The following is a 28,000-nucleotide window of genomic DNA, read 5'->3' as shown; positions in this document are numbered from 1 at the left end:
ATGGACCTGGGAGGTGTGTATTAATACGTAGTATTTACATTACAGGTAGGTGAAGCTTCACAGATCGTCGAGAGAGAGATGACAGCATCACTAAGGTAAGTTGATGATCATGTTGTAATAATGTTGAAATTACCGCCAATGTGTTGGGTAAAAACAAAGTACAACAATTGCGATATTTTATTGCGGCAACGTTTCGCTCTCGTGCAGAGCGAAACGTTGTCATAATCAAATGTCACATTAGTTGCACTTGTGTGCTTAAGATGTTTAAGTTAGCTCTTATCAGCGTAGTTTCCTGTTGTCAAGGAGCATCTGTTTGTGTACAGAGCGTATAAAGATGATAAGGAAGAGTTGCTCATCCATGTTTTCTATCGTTACGTTGAGTTGAAAGTCCCAATCATTCTTAAGTCGTGGGAATCCCGTAGTTTCCTTCCAGTACTTACATGGGCATGTTTTCCAAGAATAACGAGTAAATAAATAAAAATTTACGAGTCAGGCATTTATACACAAGTCTTTTTTGAAGGAATATTTTGCTTGGTAATCAATTCATCTATGTAAATATCCATGTCACTGTTTTGACCAGCAGGACATCACAAGTACTATTTGATCCATGGTGAGTGAGTTTTATAACTTGTCGTGGGTTCAAACGCCACCCGTACCATGATTTGTTTAACTTGTATCCTAGACTGTGACTACAGTCGGTCCTACTATCCCTCTCACACACAGTATATTCTATCCCATCCCATAAACTTCTCACATCCTGTAAGGAAGGAGGTAGAAGTACACAAGTCCCCTCGTATCCGAGGGGATAAATTCCAAAACTTACCGTGGATACCCGAAACCGCGGATAGTAGCGAACCATTTATATATAATTAGTGGTTTTTCGTTTACATACATACCTATGATAAAGTTGATAAATTACTCACAGTAAGTTGAGAATTATCACTTGTTCACTGATGGGCAGCACTTGACGGCTTCTCTTAGTGTTTGAACAACTGTCACCATCGTTACTTTTGTGGTCATTATTAAGCAAAATTAAGAGTTATTTTTTGGGTCACAGTAAACCACAGATAATTCAAACAAAAGAAATCTGAATTCACAGATACAGGGTTTACTGCATCACTTTCCGTAAAGTCAGTAGAGCGAGAGATATCGTAAATGTTAATTCGTTGAGGCATCTTTATTGCAAAACGTTTTGCTTACATAGTAGATTTCTTCAGCTGAATACAGATGGACCAGCAGAAGCAGCAGTCGACTGAAGGAGCCTACTGTGCAGTCGGAAAGTTTCGCAATAAATTTAAGTATCAACTGCACATATTGTCTAGAATAGAGAGGAAGAGCGAAATGGAGGATTCCGAAATGGCAGGAACAATTATATATATATATATATATATATATATATATATATATATATATATATATATATAATGTATATCTATATATATATTACATATATATATATATATATATATATATATATATATATATATATATATATATATATATATATATATATTTATTACATATATATATATATATATATATATATATATTTATTACATATATATATATATATAAATATATATATATATATATATATATATATATAAATATATATATATTTATATATATATTTATTATATATATATATATATATATGTATATATATATATATATATATATATATATATATATATATATATATATATATATATATATTACATATATATATATATATATATATATATATATATATATATATATATATATATATATATTAATAAACAGAATACATTTACAGAAAAAAACATAAACATGAATACAATGGCACAATGTATCAAAGATGATGAATTTCCTCCAGCTCCTCCGAGGCTGGACGTGAACCAAGTATGCAGCAAGCATTTCCCCTCTGGATGGCGACGCTGAGGCGCTGGAACATGAAAGTGGCTGCCCTTGGGTCCCTGGTGGTGTCGATGAGTCTGGAACCCAATTCTTTAAGGAAACGTGTGGCATTTTTTCCCCATGATCCCAAGGTCTCTGATCCCACTGGGACAAATTGATACTGTTGGCTAATGTCCCTGTACTTGCTGATCTTGTACTCCTCCCTGTGGTCAGCAGCTCCTCCCTGTCGCCCCACACTGTGATGGATATAGGTGTCAGCCAGTGTGGACACACAGGTATAGTCCCATGCTAAGAGCTTGCCATTCTTCCAAGCATAGATGGTGATCCCGTCGTGGCTGTTTGCTGGGTTGTGGGTATTGTTTGCTGCAAGTGATCGTGGCTCCCTCTCGGCAGGGCATCCAGCTGTAGCAAGGGTTCTCTTAATGATGTCGTTGACCTCATTGTGTCTTGCATGCCAGCCCTTGGTTTTGGAACAGTTAAGACCATGTAGACCGTATTGGTCTGCTTGCACTTCGCCGCAAATACACATATATTCTGTGTGAATTGGGGCAGCAAGGCGCAGAGCCACTGCAATACGGAGGGTCTTAGGGTCGAGTCGCGTTCCCATTGCCGATATGGGAACTGTTTGGAGGAAGTCCCCGGAGTGAGGTGCACTCACAGCCTGGAGACGGGCAATCTCCCTATCTGATGTTGCAGCCCTGAGCATGTTGGCAAGCACCTTTTCAGCAATTGGGCTATCCCAGCTTGACTGTGAGCCAGTGATGCACTAGGGTTTGGTGCTGGAGCAGCAAGAGTCTCCCATTCGGTGATGGCACTGACATAGCTAGGGTCTTCTATTCCTGCTGAGTCACTGAGGGTGTCAGGAAGAATTTGTCTTATCAACTCGTTTGATGCAATGGAAGAGGATAGGAAAGCTGGTAGAGCAATCTCGGAGGATCTGCGTACTCCTAGCCCTCCAAGCCTGACCGGAAGTGAGGCTTGCAACCACTGTCCATCGTCAAGGGAAAGATTCAATACACTCTCTAGCATGGCCTTCAGGAGAGAGTCATATTCTTTGAGTTTTGGACTGCTGAAGGCTGGGGAGCATCTCAGAAAATAGGTAAGTTTTGGGGTTGACAGGCACCTGGTGAGTAGGTAGAAGGCATCGTGTGTGTCATATATATATATATATATATATATATATATATATATATATATATATATATATATATATATATATATATATATATATATATATATATATATATATTATTGATTTTGGAAGTATGAGTGTAACTGTGCAGCCTCAGACTCGGAGAAGAGGTTTATCCTCTGAGCTAAACATTTTCGCCGTCTACTAACACCCTAAAACTATTCCAGCTGAACCTAGTCTAACTGAACCGACAAAAAAATAATTCTCGTAGAAATGCATGAATGACAAATCGACAAATAATTCACTCTGTGATTAGAAAAGTTTGCAAAATGAGGGCGACCTGTTCTCATTTCAGTAACTTTATTTTCTACTGCGATTCCATACTTAAATATCCAGGGAACACAAAGAAAATAATGTATTTTTTTTTTCTCCTCTGTTAAGAGTGAGTCTAACTGCTTCGTGGAGTTCAATAACTGACAGTTTAAAATGTACAATATAAAGTCTGATTTCAGAATTGTACCAAATTTTTGGAGAGGTTGTTAATGTTAGGTTAGATTAGGATCAGTTAGGATGAGTCGGGTTTGATTATGTGTACCACAAATCACACTACGTACATTATACGACTCTCTCATCTACCCTCACCTCACCTAAGTTATTTGTGCCAGGGGATCTACTGCTACAAAGCACTTGGAACCATTAATAACCCAACAAAAAAAAGCCGCTGTGCATTCCAGAGCAAAGTAACACACTTCCACACTGTTCAAAATATGCGCTCATACTATTGTCATATATATATATATATATATTATATATATGTATATATATTATATATATATATATATGTGTGGTGCCGAATATGTAAAACTGGTCAATTAGCAAGAACTCATTTAAAATTAGGTCCTTTCTGAAATTTTCTTTTATACGTTTAAAGATATATTTTTTCATTAATGTTAATGTAAAAAATTTTAATTTTGCACCAAAAGAATCTTGGAAAACTTACCTAGCCTTATTATAACAAGAGCAATTTATTTTAGCCTAACCCAACTAAATAATTTTTAGATTTGCTTACAATAATTTAATACTAAACAAACACAGTCAAATATATTTTTTTTCGCTAAGTTCAGAATGATTTTGGCGAAATTATTGCATATACAAATTTTCACTTGTCTTATATGGCAAGATGAGCGTTGCTATTTAAGCCAAGATCGCAAGTTCTGCCTATTCGGCACGACATATATATATTCTTTCAACAAACCGGCCGTACCCCACCGAGGCAGGGTGGCCGAAAAAGAAAAACCAAAGTTTCTCTTTTTAAATTTAGTAATGTATACAGTAGGAGGGGTTACTAGCCACTTGCTCCCGGCATTTTAGTCGCTTGTTACAACACGCATGGCTTATGGAGGAAGAATTCTCCTCCACTTTCCCATGGAGATAAAAGGAAATGAACAAGAACTAGTAAGAAAATGGAAGAAAACCCAGAGGGGTATGTATATATATATATATGCTTGTACATGTATGTGTAGTGTGACCTAAGAGTAAGTAGAAGTAGCAAGACGTACCTGAAATCTTGCATGTTCATGAGACAGAAAAAATGGACACCAGCAATCCTACGATCATGTAAAACAATTACAGGCTTTCGTTTTACACTCACTTGGCAGGACTGTAGCACCTACCTGGGTGGTTGCTGTGTACCAACCTACTACCTACTAATAATGTCGTGCCGAATATGTAAAACTGGTCAATTAGCAAGAACTCGTTCAAAATTAAGCCCTTTCTGAAATTTTCTCTTATACGTTTGAAGATATATTTTTTCATTTATGTTAAAGTAAAAATTTTTAATTTTGCACCAAAAGAATCTTAGAAAACTTACCTAACCTTATTATAACAATAGCAATATATTTTACATTAACTCAACTAAATATATTTTAGATTTATTAACAATAACAATAATTCAATACTATACAGAGTGAAACATATTTTTTTCATAAGGTTCAGAATGATTTTGGCGAACTTATTGCTTAAACAAATTTCGCTTGTCCTATATTAAAAGATGAGCGTTGCTATTTAAGCCAAGATCGCAAGTTCTGCCTATTCAGCACGACATTATATATATATATATATATATATATATATATATATATATATATATATATATATATACACAGAGAGAGAGAGAGAGAAATTGTTAAATGTTGATGAAGATAGGGAAGCTGTGATTTCGTGTATAGGGCAAGGAGGAATAACATCTTGTAGGAGCAATGAAGAGCCAGTTGTGAGTGTGGGGGAAGTTCGTGAGGCAGTAGGTAAAATGAAAGGGGGTAAGGCAGCCAGGATTGATGGGATAAAGATAGAAATGTTAAAAGCAGGTGGGGATATAGTTTTGGAGTGGTTGGTGCAATTATTTAATAAATGTATGGAAGAGGGTAAGGTACCTAGGGATTGGCAGAGAGCATGCATAGTTCCTTTGTATAAAGGCAAAGGGGACAAAAGAGAGTGCAAAAATTATAGGGGGATAAGTCTGTTGAGTATACCTGGTAAAGTGTATGGTAGAGTTATTATTGAAAGAATTAAGAGTAAGACGGAGAATAGGATAGCAGATGAACAAGGAGGCTTTAGGAAAGGTAGGGGATGTGTGTTCCAGGTGTTTACAGTGAAACATAAAAGTGAACAGTATTTAGATAAGGCTAAAGAGGTTTTTGTGGCATTTATGGATTTGGAAAAGGCGTATGACAGGGTGGATAGGGGGGCAATGTGGCAGATGTTGCAGGTGTATGGTGTAGTAGGTAGGTTACTGAAAGCAGTGAAGAGTTTTCACGAGGATAGTGAGGCTCAAGTTAGAGTATGTAGGAAAGAGGGAAATTATTTCCCAGTAAAAGTGGGCCTTAGACAAGGATGTGTGATGTCACCGTGGTTGTTTAATATATTTATAGATGAGGTTGTAAGAGAAGCAAATGCGAGGGTCTTGGCAAGAGGCGTGGAGTTACAAAATAAAGAATCACACATAAAATGGGAGTTGTCACAGTTGCTCTTTGCTCATGACACTGTGCTCTTGGAAGATTCTGAAGAGAAGTTGCAGAGATTGGTGGATGAATTTGGTAGGGTGTGCAAAATAAGAAAATTAAAAGTGAATACAGGAAAGAGTAAGGTTATGAGGATAAAAAGATTAGGTAATGAAAGATTAGATATCAGATTGGAGGGAGAGAGTATGGAGGAGGTGAACGTATTCAGATATTTAGGAGTGGACGCGTCAACGGATGGGTCTATGAAAGATGAGATGAATCATAGAATTGCTGAGGGGACAAGGGTGAGTGGTGCACTTAGGAGCCTGTGGAGACAAAGAACTTAGTCCTTGGAGGCAAAGAGGGGAATGTATGAGAGTATAGTTTTACCAACGCTCTTATATGGGTGTGAAGCGTGGGTGATGAATGTTGCAGCGAGGAGAAGGCTGGAGGCAGTGGAGATATCATGTCTGAGGGCAATGTGTGGTGTGAATATAATGCAGAGAATTCGTAGTTTGGAAGTTAGGAGGAGGTGCGGGATTACCAAAACTGTTGTCCAGAGGGCTGAGGAAGGGTTGTTGAGGTGGTTCGGACATGTAGAGAGAATGGAGCGAAATATATATATATATATATATATATATATATATATATATATATATATATATATATATATATATATATTATACAATAAAGCATTCTGCAACACAAACCCTCTTTTGAAATTTGTCCTTGATAGCTGCAACATAGCAAGAAGGCATGACACAAGGCACAAAACAGATTGACATCCCCCATATCCTCTTCTGACTATACAAAATCTCAAACCATACTACGAGCGGGGACAGAACCCGCGATCAGAGTCATTAAGCTACAGACCGACCCGTTGCCCACTGGGCCAGCTGCCTACAACAAGATTCGTCCAGCTATGCTAACCTTCCTTTGGTGTAGAAATATACCTAGTTGGATGAATCTTATTGAAACCGACTGGTACAGTGACTAAAGCGTCGGTCTGGAGTTCTATGACTCTCTGATCTCGGGTTCTATCCCCACCCGTAGTAAGGTTTGTTTGCAATCGTGTCATTATGATTTTGTGAGTCAGAATCTCAATGCACATAAAATGCCCTAAGATCTGCAAAATCATATCCTGAAGCATGGAAAGGTCTCTTGTCTGCCAATCGAATCAAAGCTATTGTAAAAAAATTACCTCATCTCCAGCAATACTCTACGACAATTAAATCCAACTTTGTCCCTGTTCTTCTTGCAGTCTTCCTCCACCTCCCATAAAAAATTAATTACTCGTTTTGCCTCATTATACTTCTACTGTTATTAAGTAACTTCCTGTATCTTCATCTCCATTCACTCTCCTGACCATTGAATCTTATTAGAATAATAAATAATAGTTTTAAAATTGAACCATTCCTACATTAGCTTCTTTCGTTATTGTGCAGATAATAGTAGTTAACTGTTTAGTAAATCCTACTTAAATTTATGTATATGAATGGTTCAGAGAACCGACAAGTTGATAAATTAGACACATGTGCAACACTTGTGTATCTTTAATAAGGAAACATTTGGCCACACACTGGCTTCATCAGTCCTGTCTACAGTATATAAGCCACTTCTTCCCACAAATACTGTATTCTTTTCAAGATTAATTGACTGATTACATCGACTCAAGCTTGAGGGACTGATTACCTCACACTCCTCCTGCTCTTCACCATTCTCCTTTGTATGGAATGATGAAGCCACTGTGTGGCGAAACGTTTCCTCATTAAAGATACCCAAGTGTTACACATGTCTTAATTTATCTACTTAATTTAAGATGAATTATACATAATGCATGATTTAAAAGTTGTACTATTGTTCATTTATCTACCATCATTATTATTCAACTTTAGTTAAGAATCATTGCTTAATAATCAATGTCCAGTTGCTAATTAGATTTTAAACATTAGAATTAGTTTACTAAAAATTCATTGCATACTAGTAGCTTTGTGTAGTTGACAATGTTTTTATTAGATGTAAGATACTTTATCCGATTACTTGGTAGGAGAAATAAAAATTTGAATTTAAATTCGTATGGATATTACTTATATTAGATAAAATATTCACATAAGAGATATGTAATATTTTGTGAGGGAAAAGTTCATTAGATAAGAGTGATGGAAGTGTGAGTGAATGGGTAGTCTGTTGGAGAGTGGGAGTTGACGTGTGTCCCTCCCACCATTTCTCAGTTACTTGACTTTCGGCTCCCATCAAATCTGTATTCATTCCAATTCTGTTTAATTTACTATGTGTGTGGGTTAATTTCTTTTAAACAAGAGCTTTACTCTTGTTTAGGATTGTTTCTTTCTGTCATGATTTGGAGTTTCGTAGCATAACGTCATAATATAAATCTTCACCATTTATTTTAAAGGCTGTTCACCTATCATGTGAGTGATTTCTCGATTACTGTGTAATTTGGCGTTAAGTTATTCTTGCCTTGATTATCGGCTCGGATCATCCGACACAGGTGAGATCTTAAACAGATCTTAAACAAATCTTTCATTTAATATGGCATCTGTACCTACACTGGTCCCCTTCCACTTGTAGCCGACTCGCAGTCAGCTACACCATTCTAACAGCCGTTCCTCAATTATCACATCACCAATGTTTCGTGGTGGTTCTCTTCTGGCGACTCAACTGCTTCACAAATGTTATGGTGGTCAGAGGATCACAATACTTCTGATCGTCAGAATCTCTACTCGTGAGGCCTGGTCTCAGACCGGGCCGCGGGGGCGTTGACCCCCAAAACCCTCTCTAGGCAAACTCCAGGTATTAGTCACTGTCTACTCAGTGTGTCAACAGTCACGTCAACTTGTGACACTCCTCCCCCATGGTCATCAACAATGGCTCAACATTGAAAACCATGACTCAGAGATTCGTGCACAATCAGCACGGCACAATTCTCCACTACATAATTGTGTACATAGTTTGAGTCACTAATTATTCATATATTTCATTTTTCATTTCTTTGCTTCAAGTAGGATTAATTTCATGTTTAAGTGCTTTATAGTCTTTACTAGTTTTACCTGGAGGTTACCTGGAGATTATTCCGGGGATCAACGCCCCCGCGGCCCGGTCCATGACCAGACCTCCCGATGGATCAGGGCCTGATCAACTAGGCTGTTACTGCTGCCTGCATGGAGTCCAACATACGAGCCACAGCCCAGCTGATCCGGTACTGACTAGGTATCTGTCCAGCTCTCTCTTGAAGGCAGCCAGGGGTTTATTGGCAATTCCCCTAATGCTTGATGGGAGGTTGTTGAACAGTCTTGGGCCCAGGACACTTATGGTGTTACATATTAATAAAATACATTATCTTATTACGTTATCATTGATTTTTCTATCTTTACATTTCCCTAAGGAGGAACTAGTCTTATCAAATACTCTTGAGGGTCTCATAGGGCTGCTCAACCTTCGCTATTTGAACTAAACAATTTGCAAATCGAGAAACGACAGTAAATTTACTCTTACAAATGAGCATAATAAGAATAAAGATTGTCTCATATACTTTAATAAATTTGAAAGGAGCAGTGTTACATTGTCATTCCTGTTTGATTAGTAAAAATAATTTTTCTCCTATTATGTAAAGCACATTTATAAATATATGTTATATATGCTACAGTGCTGCTGGCTCCTTAAACATTATTTACATTTTATTTGGGTTTCATTTTCATATTAGAATCACATATTTATGTTTTACACTAAATATTTATTTCTTGAATCTTTACTTATTGTATCTTGATTCCTATAAAAGACAATGTAAAAGAGAAACAGATAGAAAAGAATTATTATCCAAACACATGTGGCAGCTTTCAAGGAATGGCTATAATACTGGGAATAATACATGCCAGTAATACATGTCACAAGTTATGGAGGTGTTGGATTTCATCTTCCATTTCAACCAAACCTAATAAAATTTCTCAGGGGGGCTCTCACAGGTCTAACATCTAGCACTGACTCGCCGGTTTCAGAGGATGAATCTGGGTGTCCGCCAAATCCATCACGTTTGCCGAATCTCAGAAAGTTGCGGTTGCGGCCGAAGCGCAAAAAGCCTCGGTTATACCCACGTTTGTTTACGTCCTTTGTATCCTCAGAAGAGAATTCGTTAATCATTTCATCTTCTGGACGGATATTTCTGGCCCAGGCGGAGGGGCTGTAATAAGGTAGTGATACATATACACCTGGAACAGCTCTCTTCCAGCGCTGAGAAGTTATCTTCCCTGATTCTGAGGAATTATTGTGGGATGATAAGTTTATCTGCACTTGTTTAATTGAGGGTTCAGATGTAGTTTCCAGGGACTTGGATTTCACGCCGCAGCCATCGTGTGACAGGGAACTGAGCTGACAGTCGACGGAGCGGCCGAACCTCAGGAAATTGCGTGAAGGATCACGACCGAAACGTAGGAAGTTGCGACTTCGCTTCTCAACCAAGTCAGTGAGTTCCTCGTTGCCATTGTTGTCGTAGTCATCGTAGTCACTGCGTCCGAATCTGGCAGCACGAAAATGTTAATTATACATTTTGTGATAATATTGTGCTCTATTTTTTTTTTTTTTTAGTTTTTATTTTACTTGCAATGGGTTATTAATATATTTCCAGTGAATTTAGTGTATTTGTAGATTTAATAAGTTTGATATGTAAAGTTTAATATCTAATAGTATTTGTTCTTTCCCTTAATATATTCTAGTCAAAATAAGATAATTAAAATTAATATATACAACGCTTTCATATTTCGCAAATATTACTTCCATAATTAGGTTAAATGTTAACATTAAAATTGAGAAGTCTTAAAAAACGGAATAGAAATTCGGAGCATAAGACTTTTCATCTATACAGACCTGAGGAAATTGCGGCCTCGTTTGTTCTCCACATTATTGCTACCAGATACGGAGAAGTAAAAGAATAAAAAATAGTTAAAAGAGAATAGAAGGATTATTAAAATGAGTAATTGAATCTGTGGAGGAAAACAAAAAATATCAAGTTGATAATTATTCCAGTCATCTCCAAAATATACTTTGTGCTGTATTAATTCCTACAAATATTTGAATGCTCTCTCCCGTACATACACTTTTCCCTAGATTATCACTACATGCAATTACATCTACATAAATATTTTGATTAAACTGAGTGAGAAACATAAACGTAGTGAGAACAGTCAGGATGACACGTGGCACATTCACCTTGACAGTGCCCCTCCTCACGTGGCCCATTCACCATGACAGTGCCCCTCCTCACGTGGCACATTCACCATGACAGTGCCCCTCCTCACGTGGCACATTCACCATGACAGTGTCCCTCCTCACGTGGCACATTCACCATGACAGTGTCCCTCCTCACGTGGCACATTCACCATGACAGTGTCCCTCCTCACGTGGCACATTCACCATGACAGTGCCCCTCCTCACGTGGCACATTCACCACGACAGTGTTCCTCCTCACGTGGCACATTCACCATGACAGTGCCCCTCCCCACGTGGCACATTCACCATGACAGTGCCCCTCCTCACGTGGCACATTCACCATGACAGTGTCCCTCCTCGTGTGGCACATTCACCATGACAGTGTCCCTCCTCACGTGGCACTTTCTGACTAGCTTTTTCTGGCCAGAAACCATGTCGTTCACTTCACATCCTCTTTAGTTCCCAGATCATGCCCAGTGTGACTACTTTCTCTTAACTAAAAATAAAAATTACAGTCACCAGGTGGCGTTTAAACGGCGTAACGTAATTCAAACAAAATCTCTGTCTACACTAGACGCCATTACGAATGAAGAGTTTCAGAAATGTTTCAAGAAGTGACAAAGACGCTGAGGTCAGTGTACAGCCTCCCAAGAAGAGCACTTCTAGGAAGTACGCTTCAGTTAGGTGATTGGGGAAGCCTGATTACTGTTTTTCATTGCCCCGGGGAACTTTACAGTACATCGTATCATACTTGTCTAGCAGAAAAATGAAATATCTAGAAGAGCTTTTGAGTTCTAGTAGTGCTAAGCCATGTTGGTGACTGAGGAATAAAACGGCAGATGAGGAAGCTAAGGTTCTGTTATTAGGTGGCTCTGTTACAGTCCTCTTCCTTATAGTTATGTCATTGGCCACAAAACAAATATCCTGGCTAGAGGCGTGCTGGCTGGGCCCTACAGGTGTAAAGTAATACAAGCTTCAGCAGGGCTTGTGCGTTTGGCAGTCTTTCTCCTGTATGTTTGTCTATGGATAAACCTCCTCATATTTTTGTGTTATTTTTAGGTTCCTGGACTCGAAGGGGAAACTTTGGAAACTTTTTGATGGTCATTTATTCTCACACAAATGCTGTATAATCCTACTGGTTTTGCGCTTCCCCTTGATTATAATAATGGAGCGAGATGATGGTTGTATTCCTAATATTCCCATAAGATTTGGGATGAATGAAGACAAGAAATTGATTTGCAACTCTTATTTTCCATACTTCCATAAACAACCGTTGCATCTCAAGTCTACAACACTGTAAACAAAGAATGATGTAGAGAACAGTGGAAATGTGTGAAGGCAGTTCTGAGGTGGTGTTCTCTGAGTAACACTGAACAATTATGTTCAGATTATCACTATCATACTACTTGTGTACCCCCAGATTTCTATTGTATTTCATTTTTTGGCTTTTTACTTAAGCATAATTTGTAATATTTTACAATTAAGAATAAAACTAAGTATGCCCGAAATGCCTAGCCATGCTAAGCGTTATAGTGGTACACTCTGTAATCACAATTTTACTACATGTAAACCAAACAATAACCAAATTTCTGTAAACTCAGCGTTGTAATCCTTATGGAGAATAAACTTTGAATTGAATTGAATTGAATTGAATGTTGAATTAATGTCGAAAGCGAATATTGAGTCAAAAATTTCTCTCTTGAAAGTAGAAATCGACCATTTTGTAAAAGTGGCCCAACTCAGTGCTGTAACTCTTTGTCCAAATTTTTTTTTTGGGGGGAGGGCATTTCCTAATTCTGTTCTCTATCCAAAGAATTGGAGCATCTCTTCCCTTAGACAGAATGTCATTGAGTCCCATTACATAGGTGCCGTAAAACCCAAACGGGTTTATCACTCTCACAAGCATATAATAACAAATTAGAAGTATGTCGATCAATGCACCATCTGAGAAAATAATCCCGGTATTGTAGAAACCCAACCCTCTCTACCTCAATGCAAATTCCAAGACTAGTGTCAACTGCTACAACCACATCACCCTAAGCATTGATTCCTGTAACTCCATATATTATTCAAACTAAACGAATATTAAAAACATAATTACTCGCTTACCTCAAGTAGTTTATGTTAGGGAAGCCTTTATTTATATCCTCCAGACCGACTGTGTACACACCATCAACATTGCCCATCAATGGCTGGTTTTCTGGGTTGTTGATGTCTGGTGCTGCATCAACGGTGAGAGCGTAGGAACACCAAGGGAAGGTTTCTAAATGTATTCTGGCTGCCAGCAGCAAGATGCACAACCTGGACGGTGAGACAAATTGATTATGGGAATATACAAAATATTTAAATGCACACACACACACACACACACACACACACACACACACACACACACACACACACACACACACCTAGCAGCGGTCAGTGAAGAGGCAGGGCCAGGAGCTGTGAATCGACCCCAGCAACCACAACTAGGTGAGTGAAGCTAGATGAGTACACACACACACACACACACAAACACACACACACACACACACACACACACACACACCTAGCAGCGGTCAGTGAAGAGGCAGGGCCAGGAGCTGTGAATCGACCCCAGCAACCACAACTAGGTGAGTGAAGCTAGATGAGTACACACACACACACACAAAAAAAAAATATGGGTGGCCTTAGAGGACGGAAAACCAGAGATCTGGTAGACGAACCAGGGAGGAAAGACTGGGAGTTAGAGCTCCAAAAAAGGGAGGAAGAGTGGGGAAGGAAGATAGTAGAGCTTGGTAAGAAAATGGAAGAGCGGATAGCTGAAGAGTGCAGGAAGTGGGAAGTACAGGTCTTAGCAGCAGAAGCTAGGATACAGTGCTTAGAAGAGAAACTGCAAAGCCTGAAACAGATTAGAGAGACAAATGACAATTCAGATGTGACATCAGGAAATTCAAAGTCAGGCGCAGGAGACATGCCGTACACGAAGGCCCTATCAGACCCACGTGGGGCCAGGGAAAGACGATGAGCACACTGAGATCAAACGACAGGTCTGAAGACAATGATGGAAATTCAAAGTCAGGTGCAGACAAGGGGATGGTAAGCAACAACGGAGACATGCCGTACACGAAGGCCCTATCAGACCCACGTGGGGCCAGGGAAAAGACGATGAGCACACTAAGATCAAGCGACAGGTCCGAAGACAATGAAGGTTTGTTATATGCAGAGATTCTAACAGCCAACTGCAGTAGCAAGGGACAGCTGGCCAGGAAAGACAGTCCACTGAGAATAGAAGTTTCAGATATGACAGGGACTGAAGGCAAGAACATGTCAATGGAAGGAAATAAAATGCCTCAGAGGACGCAGATGGAGACTCAGTGGGAGGAGGAAAGGGCGAGGTCAGTTTTTGTGTACGGGCTCCAAGAAGCCAAGGGGGCCAACTTTGAAGAAATAAAACAGGAGGAGAAAAAAATGATTGAAGGCATCATGAAAACAATAGGGGAGGGCAATATGACCCAGGTGACAAATTTTCAGAGAATTGGGTGGTTTGCGAGTGGAAGGATACGGCCTGTCAGAGTAACTTTCAAGGAAGAATCAGTTCGAATCAGGATTCTGCAAGAGAAAGCAAGACTGAGGGACAAAGAGGGGTACCAGAGAGTATACCTCGACCGCGACAGAACACAAGAAGAAAGGACTACACTGAAAGAGAGGGTACAGAGACGCAAGGAGGAACGAGAAGCAATGAAAATGAGCAGGACCCAGACACAGGAGGAAGGGCAAACACACCCCACAGAATCTCCCACCAAAAGACCCCACCCGCGACATTCCCAACGCAACTGAGCAACCTATACTACAACCCACTCACTGTTCCCTCTGCCACCAACCCCCATATCACAAACCTCACCCCAACAGCTGTCCCTTATGGGCATTCTGACCCCACCCCCACCAACACATACCCCACCTACACCACAGCCCCATACAGGCCCCCACCAAGGCTCTCGCTCCTCCAACCCCAATATACTTGCATGACCACAATGATAGAAAAGAAACTAAAGGTTTGGTACACAAACGCGGATGGAATAACGAATAAACATGAGGAGTGGAATGAAAGAATCAGTGAAAAATCCCCAGACATCATAGCAGTCACAGAAACAAAACTCGCTGAGACAATAACAGACACAATCTTCCCAACAGGATATCAGATCCTGAGGAAAGATAGAAGGAGTAGAGGGGGAGGAGGGGTTGCACTGCTCATAAAACACCAATGGGGATTTGAGGAAATGGAAGGCATGGACATGATTGGAGAAAGAGACTACATTGTAGGTACAATTCAGTCCGGAGAACATAAAGTAGTCATTGGAGTGATGTATAACCCACCACAGAACTGCAGGAGGCCAAGAGAGGAGTACGAAGAAAACAACAGGGTGATGGTGGACACACTGGCTGAGGTGGCAAGAAGAGCTCACTCGAGCAGAGCAAAGTTACTGGTAATGGGCGATTTCAACCACAGGGAGATCGACTGGGAAAACTTGGAGCCACATGGGGGTCCCGAAACATGGAGAGCCAAGATGATGGATGTGGTACTTGAAAACCTCATGCATCAACATGTCAGGGACACAACCAGAGAGAGAGGGGAGGATGAGCCAGCAAGACTGGATCTTGTGTTCACCCTGAGCAGTTCAGACATCGAGGACATCACTTACGAGAGGCCCCTTGGAGCTAGCGATCATGTGGTTCTGAGTTTTGACTATATAGTAGAGTTACAAGTGGAGAAGGTAACAGGAACTGAAGGGGACAGGCCAAACTATAAAAGGGGGGACTACACAGGTATGAGAAACTTCCTGCAGGAGGTTCAGTGGGACAGAGAAATGGTAGGAAAATCAGTAAACGAGATGATGGAATATGTGGCAACAAAGTGCAAGGAGGCAGAGGAAAGTTTTGTTCCCAAGGGAAACAGAAATAATAGGAAGACCAAAACGAGTCCTTGGTTTACCCGAAGGTGTAGGGAGGCAAAAACTAAGTGCAACAGAGAATGGAAAAGGTACAGGAGGCATAGGACCCAGGAAAACAAGGAGATTAGTAGAAGAGCCAGAAACGAGTATGCGCAGATAAGGAGGGAGGCCCAGCGACAGTATGAAAACGACATAGCATCGAAAGTCAAATCTGACCCGAAACTGCTGTATAGCCACATTAGGAGGAAGACAACAGTCAAGGACCAGGTGATAAGGCTGAGGAAAGAAGGTGGAGAACTCACAAGAAACGATCAAGAGGTATGTGAGGAGCTCAACACGAGATTTAAGGAAGTATTTACAGTAGAGACAGGAAGGACTCTGGGGGGACAGACCAGATGGGGACACCAACAAGGAATACACCAACAAGTGTTGGACGACATACATACAGATGAGGAGGAGGTGAAGAAACTGCTAAGGGACATCGATACCTCAAAGGCAATGGGACCGGACAACATCTCTCCATGGGTCCTTAGAGAGGGAGCAGATATGTTGTGCGTACCACTTACCACAATCTTCAACACATCCCTGGAAACTGGGCAACTACCTGAGGTATGGAAGACGGCAAATGTAGTTCCCATTTTCAAAAAAGGAGACAGAAAAGAGGCACTAAACTATAGACCTGTGTCATTGACGTGTATAGTATGCAAAATTATGGAGAAGATTATCAGGAGGAGAGTGGTGGAGCACCTGGAACGGAACAGGAGTATAAATGCCAACCAGCACGGATTCACGGAAGGCAAATCCTGTGTCACAAACCTTCTGGAGTTTTACGATAAAATAACAGAAGTAAGACAAGAGAGAGAGGGGTGGGTTGATTGCATCTTCTTGGACTGCAAGAAGGCCTTTGACACAGTTCCTCACAAGAGATTAGTGCAGAAGCTAGAGCATCAGGCGCATATAACAGGAAGAGCACTGCAATGGATCAGAGAATACCTGACAGGGAGGCAACAACGAGTCATGGTACGTAATGATGTATCACAGTGGGCACCTGTGACGAGCGGGGTCCCACAGGGGTCGGTCCTAGGACCAGTGCTATTTTTGGTATATGTGAACGACATGACGGAAGGGTTAGACTCAGAAGTGTCCCTGTTTGCAGATGAAGTGAAGTTAATGAGGAGAATTAAATCTGATGAGGACCAGGCAGGACTTCAAAGAGACCTGGACAGACTGGACACCTGGTCCAGCAAATGGCTTCTCGAATTTAATCCTGCCAAATGCAAAGTCATGAAGATAGGGGAAGGGCACAGAAGACCACAGACAGAGTATAGGCTAGGTGGCCAAAGACTGCAAACCTCACTCAAGGAGAAAGATCTTGGGGTGAGTATAACACCGAGCATGTCTCCGGAAGCACACATCAATCAGATAACTGCTGCAGCATATGGGCGCCTGGCAAACCTGAGAACAGCATTCCGACACCTTAGTAAGGAATCATTCAAGACACTGTACACCGTGTATGTCAGGCCCATACTGGAGTATGCAGCACCTGTTTGGAACCCGCACTTGATAAAGCACGTCAAGAAACTAGAGAAAGTACAAAGGTTTGCAACAAGGTTAGTTCCAGAGCTAAGGGGAATGTCCTATGAAGAAAGATTAAGGGAAATCGGCCTGACGACACTGGAGGACAGGAGGGTCAGGGGAGACATGATAACGACATATAAAATACTGCGTGGAATAGACAAGGTGGACAAGGACAGGATGTTCCAGGGAGGGGACACAGAAACAAGAGGCCACAATTGGAAGTTGAAGACACAAATGAGTCAGAGAGATAGTAGGAAGTATTTCTTCAGTCATAGAGTTGTAAGGCAGTGGAATAGCCTAGAAAATGACGTAGTTTACCTGGAGTTTACCTGGAGAGAGTTCCGGGGGTCAACGCCCCCGCGGCCCGGTCTGTGACCAGGCCTCCTGGTGGATCAGAGCCTGATCAACCAGGCTGTTGCTGCTGGCTGCACGCAAACCAACGTACGAGCCACAGCCCGGCTGATCCGGAACTGACTTTAGGTGCTTGTCCAGTGCCAGCTTGAAGACTGCCAGGGGTCTGTTGGTAATCCCCCTTATGTGTGCTGGGAGGCAGTTGAACAGTCTCGGGCCCCTGACACTTATTGTATGGTCTCTTAACGTGCTAGTGACACCCCTGCTTTTCATTGGGGGGATGGTGCATCGTCTGCCAAGTCTTTTGCTTTCGTAGTGAGTGATTCTCGTGTGCAAGTTCGGTACTAGTCCCTCTAGGATTTTCCAGGTGTATATAATCATGTATCTCTCCCTCCTGCGTTCCAGGGAATACAGGTTTAGGAACCTCAAGCGCTCAAGGAACCATACACAGTTTTAAGACGAGGTTTGATAAAGCTCATGGAGCGGGGAGAGAGAGGGTCTAGTAGCAACCGGTGAAGAGGCGGGGCCAGGAGCTAGGACTCGACCCCTGCAACCACAAATAGGTGAGTACACACACACACACACGTATAACAGGGAAGTTTCAATAATAACGGTTGACTTCAAGATACAACCTGACTTTAAACATAACTGTGTTGGTCATTAGTTTCTATGGTTTGAGTTTGATCATTTGACATGTGGCATATTAGTGTTTTATTGAGCCACAAACTATTGTAAAGACAAAAAATCGAGCAACAAAGATAGTTTGTGTTTTGCTCTTGACCGGAAAAGTTGTCAAGAAATGTTCTCGTTTCTCTAAACTGTGACCTTAATGTAAACACACCAGGAATGTTGTCTAATTAATAATAATTATTGTTATTTTTATTTATATTGCTAATCATTTTGTTATTTTATCATTTTTATCATCAGCATCATTATGATAATCATGTAAATAGTTGCACAGTGCTAGCAAATAAAATACAACTCAGAGGGGCTAAGATGCAACATATTAGATCTGAGGAAGATTATAGATCCACTTATATCACAAGAACCTCTCCACCAGGCACCACACTAATGAGTTATTAACTCTTAACCAATTAATTGAAGATGAGCGATGAGAGTTGAGGAATAACAAGATGATGGACATTCACAAGAGGAAGCAGAATCATATGTGAAGAACTCTGCTCTGTCTTGCATTATTTTTGATGACGCTGACATCATCCTTAACCTGAAGTCGGATTCATTTCAGTGTTAAATATAGAACCCGATTCACCAGGAAACTGAAAAAGAACTTGGCTCATTATGCCCTTCTTGTTCTATTGCAGCATGAGGTAAACAACCTTGCAATGGAGTGCAACATTGACATTGAATACCTGGGAAATAGAAGAAACTAAAAGATAAAACATTTGTATACCGCTGTAAAAAGGAGTAAATTTATGTAATTATACAAATGCTATTACATGGAACGAGACTCAGAACTAGTGAAGCAATTTTATGCTGGAGGGAGATTCTGATCTGCTGGAACTGGAATGTAAATGATCATGTTCTTCAAGAATAAGATTCTGGATAAAGAATAGTTTCTACTTGTCCAAGATAATGGAAGGAACGAGAATTAATAATGTATTCTGAAACGAGATAGAACTGCTGGAACAATGAAGGAAGAGTGTGTGTACTGCTGGATGGTCACAACTGTGGAGAACTTTTCTCCAGGAGGGGGGTATCAGCCCCCTTCAGTCCCTTTCAGCCCTGAGGGGCCAAGCCCTCTCAGAAGGGGCAAACGTCTTGTTTACTGCTACATCAAGTAATTTATCTCAGATGCAGTATGAGCATCTGACATGATCACGCGGTTCCATGCAAGAGACTAGTGTTGCAAGAAGTTTAGTTTAATAAGAGACAGTCTATCTCTTACCTTAGTAGGACAATTAAATAAATCGGGCTTCCAGTTTATTACCATGGTAAAGATAGTGTACATTGTTGTCTATGCTTAAGACAGCAAGAATCAAGCATTCTGCTTTGCTTCCTGGTGGAAGTTTGGCAAAGAAGCGAAATGTACTAAGTCAGCATATCCTTTATGCTGGGGACAAGTGAGGTGCGGCGAGACGCTATGACGGGAGATTACTTTTGACCCTGATGGGACTCGCATTGACGCCGGAATAACCAACAAAGAACACTGATCCATGCGTTAGTGTGCATAAAGTGTCTAACAAAACACATATAAACACAGAAAAGTGTGATCAACTTCTTTAGTGATAAGATTGTGAATAAATAAAGAAATCTTGATGAACAGTGTAACAACGAGTGTTGCGAACCAACAGTGTGTAGTGCAACATTCATCAAAGAACACTATTCTTCAATCAAGACAATGGATATCCGAGTGCAACTACTGGTCAGCTACAAATACCCAGGTATGTTTAATGAACGTAACAATGATAGGTCGGCTGTGCAGTGGATATGTTGTTTATTAGCCTACCAATACAAAGTAAAATACAGGCCATTGAGCCTACAAAAGTAAGTGTTGTCAGCAATCAGTTTCTGATATATGCTGACATAATACCCCCTAGGGGTAATTTGTACCCATAATATATTTCTTTTCCCGCCCGTTGAGATGTATATACAACAGCTTCTCAAGACATCGCCTGCAGGGAGGGCTGTGTAGGCAAAAGCTGTCTATCAAGCTAAGTTCCCCTATATTTAATCTTTGACTTAGCTTGTAACACATTTATCAACTGCTGTAACAGTGAACTGAAGGAAGAGTGGTGTGTTCTGCTGGATGGTCACAACTGCTGGAACAATGAACTGAAGGAAGAGTGGTGTGTACTGCTGGATGGTCACAACTGCTGGAACAATAATCTGGAGGAAGAGTGGTGTGAACTGCTGGATGGACACAACTGAACTACTCTACTAAAACTAAGTCCGAGGTAATAAAAATAAGAACTTCTGAAATCATTCCTAGAAATATCGGGACATTTTTATGATCTTCCGAAACTGGAAAGGGAAGTACCATAACTTCTCAGCAATAGAGACTTCCCTAATGCAAAGGAGTCACTTAGCTTCTTGGGTGTCAACACCATGTCACCCACCACAGAAGAGGCATCAGTCGAAAGACAAACAGCCATTAGTTGCCCAGTGTCACCATTAGAAGTAAATTTTCAAGAGGATCTTTGAACACGGGTATCATCCAGCGCACTGGAGGAACCTATTATCAGTGACTTACTTACCTTATCATAGTGGTCGTTGGAATATGTGGTGAGTATTGATGTTTAGAGAAACAACGGAGCAGTATTGCCTTCCTGGAATGATAGAAGCAGAGTGAATGATTCCTATCTTTCCCTGGTTGGGTTATATCCAGCAGTTCCGCCCCCCACTTCCAACAGTGCTTCAGTCCCTGGGGATCGATGGAGGGCGTGGGTATGTTATGATTCATTTCTCAGATACCAGATACTTGTGGTAGCAATGTGGGCACAAGGGATGTTGTTTATATCAGAATTTGAGTGACAGTAAAAACCCTTCAAAATACTCAGATTTTATCTTACTCTGAGACAAACACACACACACACACACACACACACACACACATACACATACACATACACACACACACACACACACACACACACACACACACACACACACACACACACACACACATCTGAGGCGCACATCAACCAAATAACTGATTCAGCATATGGGCACCAAGCAAACTTAAGAATAGCATTCCGACATCTCATTAAGGAATCGTTCAAGACTCTGTACACGGTGTACGTCAGGCCCATATTGGAATATGCAGCACTAATTTGGAACCCTTCACCTGGCAAAGCAGGTCATGAAATTAAAGAAAGTACAAAGATTTGCAACAAGATTAGTGCCGGAGCTAATAGGTGTGTTCTACGAGGAGAGGTTAAGGGAAATCGACCTGACGACACTGGAGGACAGGAGAGACAGGATGAATATGGAAACGACACACAAAATATTGAGAGGAATCGACAAGGTGGACAGAGACAGGATGTTCCAGAGATGGAACATAGCAGCAAGGGGTCACAATTGGAAGTTGAAGATTCAGATAAGTCACAGGGATGTTAGGAAGTTCTTCAGTCATAGTCAGAAAGTGGAATAATCTGGAAAGAAATGTATTGGAGGTAGGATCCATACATGGCTTTAAGTAAAGGCATGATAAAGTTCATGGAGTAGGCAGAGTGGCCTAGTAGCGGCCAGTGAAGAGGCGGGGCCAGGAGCTGTGACTCGATCCCTGCAACCTCAACTTGGTGAGTACAACAATGTGAGTACACACACAAGCGCACTGTTGTTTGTGTGTGTGCCCGTGCATGTGTGTGTGTGTGTGTGTGTGTGTGTGTACTCGCCTAGTTGTACTCACCTAGTTGAGGTTGCAGGTGTCGAGTACTAGCTCCTGGCCCCGCCTCTTCACTGGTCGCTACCAGGTCACTCTCCCTGAGCCGTGAGCTTTATCATACCTCTGCTTAAAGCTATGTATGGATCCTGCCTCCACTACATAGCTTCCCAAACTGTTCCACTTACTGACTACTCTGTGGCTGAAGAAATACTTCCTAACATCCCTGTGATTCATCTGTGTCTTCAACTTCCAACTGTGTCCCCTTGTTGCTGTGTCTCATCTCTGGAACATCCTGTCTTTGTCCACCTCATCAATTCCTCTCGGTATTTTGTATGTCGTTATCATGTCCCCCCTATCTCTCCTGTCCTCCAGTGTCGTCAAGTCGATTTCCCTTAACCTCTCCTCGTAGGACATACCCCTTAGCTCTGGCACTAGTCTTGTTGCAAACCTCTGCACTTTCTCTAGTTTCTTTACGTGCTTGGCTAGGTGCCGCATACTCAAATGTGGGCCTAACGTACAAGGTGTACAGGGTCCTGAACGATTCCCTATTAAGATGTCAGAATGCTGTTCTGCGGTTTGCTGGACACCCATATGCTGCAGCAGTTATTTGGTTGATGTGCACTTCAGGAGATATGCCTTGTGTTATACTCACCCCAAGATCTTTTTTCTTGAGTGAGGTTTGTAGTCTCTGGCCCCTAGACTGTACTCCGTCTACGGTCTTCTTTGCCCCGCCCCAATCTTCATGACTTTGCACTTGGTAGGGTTGAACTCCAGCAGCCACTTTCTGGACCAGGTCTGCAGCCTGTCCTGATCCCTTTGTAGTTCTGCCTGGTCTTCGATCGAATGAATTCTTCTCAACAGCTTCACATCATCTTCAAACAGGGACACTTCGGTGTCTATTCCTTCCGTCATGTCGTTCACAAATACCAAAAACAGCACTGGTCCTAGGACTGACCCATGTGGGACCCCGCTGGTTATAGGTACCCCACTCTGACACTTCGCCACGTACCATTACACGCTGCTGTCTTCCTGACAAGTATTCCCTGATCCATTGTAGTGCCTTCCCTGTTATCCCTGCTTCGTTCTCCAGTTTTTGCACTAATCTCTTGTGTGGAACTGTGTCAAAAGCCTTCTTGAAGTCCAAGAAAATACAATCCACCCACCCCTCTCTCTCTTGTCTTACTGCTGTCACCATGTCACAGAACTCCAGTAGGTTTGTGACACAGGATTTCCCGTCCCCGAAACCATGTTGGCTGCTGTTGATGAGATCATTCCTTTCTAGGTGTTCCACCACTCTTCTCCTGATAATCTTCTCCATGACTTTGCATACTATACATGTCAGTGACACTGGTCTGTAGTTTAGTGTTTCATGTCTGATCCTTTTTTAAAGACTGGGACTACATTTGCTGTCTTCCATGCCTCAGGCAACCTCCCTGTTTCGATAGATGTATTGAATATTGTTGTTAGAGGTACACATAGTGCTTCTGCTCCCTCTCTCAGGACCCATGGAGAGATGTTATCCGGCCCCATTGCCTTTGAGGTATCTAGCTCACTCAGAAGCCTCTTCACTTCTTCCTCTGTTGTGTGTACTGTGTCCAGCACTTGGTGGTATACCCCACCTCTCCGTCTTTCTGGAGCCCCTTCTGTCTCCTCTGTGAACACTTCTTTGAATCTCTTGTTGAGTTCCTCACATACTTCACGGTCATTTTTTTTTGTCTCTCCTCCTTCCTTCCTTGCCTGATTACCTGGTCCTTGACTGTTGTTTTCCTACTGATGTGGCTGTATAACAGGTTCGGGTCAGGTTTGGCTTTCGCTGCTATGTCGTTTTCATATTGTCGTTGGGCCCCCCTCCCTATCTGTGCATATTCATTTCTGGCTCTACGACTGCTCCCCTTATTCTCCTGGGTCCTTTCTCTTCTATATTTCTTCCATTCCCTAGCACACTTGGTTTTAACCTCCATGCGCCATTGGGTGCATGGAGGCTCATCCTGGCTTTTTCATTATTCATGTTACCCTTTGGTACAAACCTCTCCTCAGCCCCCTTGAACATTGTTGTTACATATTCCATCATCTCATTAACTGTCATCCCTGCCAGTTCTCTGTCACACTGAACCTCGTTCAGGAAGTTCCTCATTCCCGTGTAGTCCCCTTTCTTGTAGTTTGGCTTCATTCTTCCTGGCCTTCTTGCTTCCCCCTCCACTTGTAGCTCTACTGTGTATTCGAAGCTTAAAACCACATGATCGCTGGCCCCAAGGGGTCTTTCATATGTGATGTCTTCAATATCTGCACGACTCAAGGTGAATACTAGGTCCACTCTCGCTGGTTCATACTCTCCTCTCTCTCTTGTAGTGTCCCTTACGTGTTGGTACATGAAGTTTTCCAATTCCACCTCAATCATCTTAACCCTCCATGTATTTTGGCCCTAGTGTGTGTGTGTGTGTGTGAGCACGCGCGTGTGTGTGTGTGTGTGTGTGTGTGTGTGTGTGTGTGTGCAAAAGCAAGATGAAGTATTTTGAGAGGTTTTTAATATTCAAATTCTAATATAGAAAATATTTCTTGTGCCCCTGTGCTACCACAAGTATCTCGTATCTGAGAAATGAACAGTGACATATAACCCTCCCCTGTGACAAGCACTGTGGGAAGCTGGGGGCGGAAGTGCTTGATATAACCCAACCAGTGGAAGACAGTGAGCATTCACTCAGCTTCCATTATTCCTGGAAGACAATCCTGCTCCTTTCTCTTCTAAACACTAACACTCGCCTCATTCATACTCTAACAACCACAATGATTAGGTAAGTCACTGATACTTGGTTGATCCACAAGCGCTGTTTGACGCTTGTGTTCAAGGAGCTTCTTCAATATTAAGATCATCCACGTGTGACACTGTGCAACTATTGGCTCCTGGTCTCATGACATCATCTGTGGTGAGTAACATACTGTTGACATCAAAGAAGTTAAGTGATTTAATTGCGGTTGGTAAATCTCTAGTGCTATGAAATTATGGAAATTCCCTTTCTAGCTTCGGCAGATTGTAAAAATCGTCCCGATCTTTCTAGTAATTATCTGAGAAGTTCACTTTTTCCTTTACCTCGTACTGTGGCTTATTAGATTAGTTCAGGTTTGTAGATCCAACAATAAATACCTTTCTTCCTGCAGTTAATTAAGTTCATTTTTCCAGTAGTTCATGTTCTTTCATGAATGTCTGAGTCATGTTCCAGCAGTTCTCTGTCTCGTTTAAGAATGAATTTTTAATTCTCTTTACTGTTTAGCATTTATGATCTTGTCGACAGTATCATCTGGTACAAGTAGGAAATAGTCATTATCCAGAATCTTATTCTAGCAGTACATTATAATTTATATTCAAGTTCCAGCAGATGAGAATCTCTTTTCAACGATACAGACTTATTTCATTAGTTCTGAATCTCGTTCTATGTAATATTTTATGTAAGATTATGCAAAATTATTTTGATAGCTGTATACGGTTCATTTATTTCCACTTCTGTGTGTACAAGCTCTAAAATTAGAATCCAGGTCAACTACTTGACTGGCAGTCAGTGTCAATACACATTTTCTCCTCCATTACAAGGTTCTTTGGCTCAGGTCGCAGTAGAACAAGAAGAGCGGCACAAAAAGCCAAGTTCTCTTGCAATTTCCTACCGAATCGGGGTTCAGTGTCCTTAACAGTGTAAATGAATTTGACATCAGGTTAGCGATGATATCAACGTCATCATTAACAAGGTAGGAGATAGATTCTGTGTCAGCAAGAGTGAGAGAAGCTTTGTTTAAGTCTGACACCTTTGCTTGGCAGTTGTTCACACTAAGCATAGTAGATTAATTAATATTTACTTGTCAGTCAGTAATATAGTTGTACGCTTCCTGCTCAGCAAGGGCATTATAATGTCCACATATCACCTCGTTCTTACTCTAGCAGCTCATTGTCATCCAAAACTTTGTTAACGGAGACCATGTTAAACTGATGCCTTTTTGCATTTTAAAGGAAGAAAAATGTCTTGTGCATCTTCATTAGCTCTTGTGACTCTCTATCCTTAATTATTATTCCTCAATACTTTACGATCATGTTCGATAAATAACTTTTAGCAAATAACTCATTAAAGGCGATGACTGGATGCCAGAAAGATTATAATGATCCACTTGGATCTATTCTCTATACATCTTATTTAACAGCGTCTCAGACCCTATGATCTGCATTTCATTTACTGGATCAGCTATTTACCTGATTATCAAAATCGATATTATTTATAATAATCATAAAATAGTATAATTATGATGAGTATAAATGTATAAGAGTATTCTACCCAAAAATTCAGTGGTTCTTGCACTATTTTCAAGGCGACCTTCTTGGTGTCTTCTTCAAGGTCACAGTGTACGAGGAACAAATACATTTCTTGCCAAATTTTCCACTTAGGAACAAATCACATAAACAGTTGCTTGAATTTTTTGTGATTAAAAAGTAATACGCCGCATACAAAAAGTTTTAAGTGAAGGTAAAAAACAATGATCAACACAATAATTTTAAAGGTTCTGTCGTCTCTTGAAGTGAACAATTTATTTCTGAAACTTGTAAATACCTAAAACTTCTCAGTTTGAGCACCGTCAGTAACCCTAACGGCCAATACTTTGTTATACACTTGTGTTTATTCTGTCACAGTTGTTCATTATGACTTAAGACGGTATGACTTTCTGTGATACGAAAATAATGTTCAATGAAATCAGTGTTGGTGGTTTAAGGCAGAAGTGTGATAGTTGGCGGTGGTTCACACAACCAAGTGACAGTTGTAGAAGTGTGATAGTTGGCGGTGGTTCACACAACCAAGTGACAGTTGTAGAAGTGTGATAGTTGGCGGTGGTTCACACAACCAAGTGACAGTTGTAGAAGTGTGATAGTTGGCGGTGGTTCACACAACCAAGTGACAGTTGTAGAAGTGTGATAGTTGGCGGTGGTTCACACAACCAAGTGACAGTTGTAGAAGTGTGATAGTTGGAGGTGGTTCACACAACCAAGTGACAGTTGTAGAAGTGTGATAGTTGGCGGTGGTTCACACAACCAAGAGGCAGTTGTAGAAGTGTGATAGTTGGAGGTGGTTCACACAACCAAGTGACAGTTGTAGAAGTGTGATAGTTGACGGTGGTTCAGACTACCAAATGACAGTTGTAGAAGTGTCTTAGTTGGCGGTGGGTCACACAACCATGTCAAGTTGTGATTGTTATATAATCATCTTGGTGTAAGATCTGTGGCTGAGAGATTAGTGTTTGGCCGTTTGTGTGTGTGTGTGTGTGTGTGTGTGTGTGTGTGTCTGAACAACCGCTGATAAATTTGCATCTATCACTGCTCCAGGTTGTGCATCTTGCTGCTGACAGCCAGGATACATCTAGAAACCTACCCTTGGTGTTCCTACGCTCTCACCGTTGATGCAGCACCAGACATCAACAACCCAGAAAACCAGGCGTTGATGGGCAATGTTGATGGCCTGTACATAATCAGTCAGGAGGATTTAAATGGAGACTTTCCTAATGGAAACTA

At 41.1% G+C, this 28,000-nt stretch overlaps 1 long non-coding RNA gene across 1 annotated transcript; it reads left to right on the top strand.

The window, feature by feature from the left end:
• Window positions 1–40: 40 nt before the first annotated feature.
• LOC138854954 (uncharacterized) lies at window positions 41–28,000 on the top strand. Its single transcript, XR_011394129.1, has 3 exons — window positions 41–95; window positions 18,519–18,676; window positions 27,815–28,000. It is a non-coding gene; the product is annotated as an uncharacterized lncRNA (long non-coding RNA).

Source organism: Cherax quadricarinatus, chromosome 76 (genome assembly GCF_038502225.1).
Source record: "Cherax quadricarinatus isolate ZL_2023a chromosome 76, ASM3850222v1, whole genome shotgun sequence".
NCBI classification, from domain to species: Eukaryota; Metazoa; Arthropoda; class Malacostraca; order Decapoda; family Parastacidae; genus Cherax; species Cherax quadricarinatus.
Note: the sequence above shows the minus strand (reverse complement) of the source record. Positions and strands in the feature narration are given on the sequence as shown.